We start from the raw sequence: 3,638 nt of genomic DNA, 5'->3' as shown, positions 1-3,638 counted from the left end.
GTGTTTTGTTTTTCCCCCCTTTTGTTTACTTTTGGATGACAGATAACACGTTTTTACTTTTAATTTATTCACTACCACATTTCCACACTAAAATTAATCTACATCACTTGTGGCTACAAGCAACTTGCCATCTTTATTATTTCACTTTATAGCAGCTTATTTAGATCCAGATCAACTTGTCTAAATTACCCACTACATATTACTAGTAACCTACGCTGCAGCTAACGGCACAAAACAGCTAAAGGAAATATGGCATCCTGGCAGGAAACTGTTAATGGAGGTTACCCTGCCAAGATTGTAGTGTTGATATAATGCCTTTTTATATCCACATGTGCTATTTTAACCTTGAGGGTATCAACACTGGCATTTCTACTTGAAGTTGTGTATGGAGAGCAGTTTAGGTATCATGTTTATTTTTAAGTTCAGTTCTGTTACTGTAAGAAAACAAGGCCATCACATCAAGGACCCAAGGGCATCCTCTATCTGTTTCTAATCCCCACTAACTAAACTAACTAGTTTCCCATGTTCAGGGGCTAGATCCTCTGAAGGACCAGGATCATAAAGTTATGTAACCTCAGATGAAGGGTTTAACTTTTTGGTATATGGGTTTCAAGGACTTTCAAGGAACTTCTTAATTGTGGAAGTAAAAGTCATTTTCCCATAGACAATGTTACATGACTCACAGCTAGAGCCGTTCTACAGCTTGGATGGACCTGCAATTTGTACAGCAAATTTGTTACAAAATGTATTATTTGATAAAAAATTAAAGATACAAGCCTACATAAAACTTTAAGGGAGAAGTTAACTTAGACTCCCAACGGTGGGTAAGTATATTTGATCTATTTGGTCTAGAAATGTGGTCTTTGGAATGGGACACAGGCTGTGAGGAAACTCTAACTTAAGGGCCTCTGGGAAATAAATTGATCAGGAACTATATAAAATATATTTTGGGACGGTTGCGGGATGTAATCTGTCATTTTATAATTGTTTCCTCACAGCCTTTATGGTTTAAATGATAGTTTGGCACAGTTTAGAACATCTGACAAAGTGACATGTTGTAAATAGACGTCTAAGGCGGTGTTGTGGAAAGTGCTTGCATTACAAAAACTGTTGGGAAATGGATGGGCCTCACTAACTGAACACATTTGTGTAATGTGTTTCACTATGACAAACTGACAGAGAGGAACAAGTGTCCTTTTCTTTCTGTTTGCATTTAGTTAATTGGTAGCTGGGTGTGTTGGCTTACGTGTCCGCTCAATCAAGCGAACTTTGTCCATCTGTTTGTGGGACAGAGGTTGCAACACAGACTGAAGACGGATCACAGGTCCAAGGTTGTGACAACATGAACATCAACAGAACAGCTAACTGCTTGATAAACGTGTTTTTATTGTCTACTCCATGTTATGTTGGCAATGAAAGAAATAAGGATATTTTACTGTAGCTTTTATTGTCACTGTAGATAGATAACAAATGCCTAGTATAACCTTTAACCTATGTTTTGTTATTTGAAGGACATTCTTGTGAATTACCAAATGCAAGTCATTGCTACAACAATGTAGTAATATGTATTCTGGAAAACGACCTCGCAAATTAAAGTACACGTGGAAGAAAAATCCCAGTTGAAAGTAGAAATGCACAATAGCTGGTGATTTGGTCCGAAAATCGATACTGTGGTCGAATGCGGCCCAGCCGGAGCTGCAACCCCTGATATGAGTCAGAAAACATTGCAGATCCAGTCCAATGAGTTCACTTGAAAGAGAAACGTGAGGCAGCAGCGAAAAAAAGTACTTTCACCTGCTGTTCTTCCTAACAGCTCACGCTGAAGAACAGGACATGCAAGAGTGGAGCAACTCTAAACTCCCGACATGAAAATAAACACCCCCACGTGGCCCAGGCTTGGCTCCCCTGCAATATAAATCATTCAAGAGATTTTGTCGGTTCAATTCATGAAAAACCTTTCATCTCTTGCGATCTACATTATTTGTTATTTATAATTTTATTGATATACATATATTTTAGTTTTTTGTTTGTCTACAAAAAGCACTTTGCAAGTTATTAGAACCCAAGATGACATCTTCTCCAAAACCCAAAGATATTAAAATTACATTTGATATTGGGGCATCCGGTTAGCTCATCTGGTAGAGCTGGCGCCTCATGTACCGAGTTCGAATCCGACCTGTGGCCCTTTGCTGCATTTCCTCACCTCTTTTGACCCCCCTTCCTGTCTATCTTCAGCTCTCCTATCCAATAAAGGGAAAAAGCTCCAAAAACAATATTAAAAAAAATAAATAAATAGAATGATATTGGGGCTGCTGCTGTTTTTGAATAACTAAACCTACTGATTCGACGCTCATCCACATAGATCCGCATCTCTGCTCATGCTTAGAATAATTCTAGGTAATATTTTAACCCATTTATTTGTTCTTCACTAGGATTCAGTTTGCTCTGTCTGACATTGAGTATGGTCTCGACACCAACTTGAATTTAGTTTTGGATCTGATTTAAACTCAACAAAGTTTGGCCAATCTCTCAAAACTACTTAAAAGAGTTTTAAAATATATTGTGAATGTACTTTTTTAGCACTGAGATGACAAATTAAAAGATCATCTTAAGCCACCTAAAATACCCAGACTTTTTAGTCTTAGGAACTATGTTTCAAGGAACTAAAATGTCCCTTCAGTCCGTTATTGTCCACGTTTCCATTGTGGTCTTAAGAGCTGCAAAGGTTGTGCAAATTAGTCAGCTGCCGTATGAAAATGCGACGGTTTTTACATGTAATTTTAGCACGCAGCTATACAACAATGATGTTGTCATATATGTTGTCATATGCTTTTTTCTGTGACTCCATGTTGACGTGTTGAAGCACAGTGAACAAAAAAAAAGGTTTGCAGCTGCAGATTTGAAATAAAATCCTGCACGTACACAACCAAAAATGATGTTCTCTAAATTCAATTTAGGAATCCAAGTTAATCCAAAGTTTCCTAGTCTCTGGAGAAAGTTCTTGCAGTGGAAACACAGATTTAGCCGTCAGATGCTTTTGGGAAACAGGGCCCATGTTAGTTTTGTGTAATATCCTCATGTTTCTAGAATGCTAAGCAAAGCAAAAAACATGTTTTTGAAGGGGAAGAGGATCTGATCCCATATGATGATGAATTGAGAATTGAAACCCAGACCATGCATCCTCAATGCAATCTGCATTGTAAAGATTGCATCTTTTCAACTTGCAGCAACTTGTTCAGCTGACTGACACACCCTGTGTGCCAGTCAGAGCAAGTGAAGATTCTGTATATACCTAAGAGCACATAGCTCATAATTTGCAAACAAGGACTTGCTATGAATAAACAGTTTCCCTTTATGTTGATCCATATCTGTAAGTTATATGTTATTTTGCATCACAGTGTTATGTCAATACACCTTAACCCTGTTAGGATTTAGACCTTTTATAATTCTTCTCTTTGCTAAAAAAGAAACATGCTGGACCTAAGAGGAGCAGTCCATATCTGATTCTCATGTTCCGCCTATTAAGTTTATTTTTAACCATGTCTGAGAAAATATCTTTCAAATTAAAGATGCACTATCAGCAAGCACCGGACATTTTGAGATACAGCAGTTAATACTACTCTGCTGGACTGATTAGG

Source organism: Morone saxatilis, unplaced genomic scaffold (genome assembly GCF_004916995.1).
Source record: "Morone saxatilis isolate NCDOM2014 unplaced genomic scaffold, NCSU_SB_2.0 Contig5, whole genome shotgun sequence".
NCBI classification, from domain to species: domain Eukaryota; kingdom Metazoa; phylum Chordata; class Actinopteri; family Moronidae; genus Morone; species Morone saxatilis.
This window is presented reverse-complemented; position numbering follows the sequence as displayed.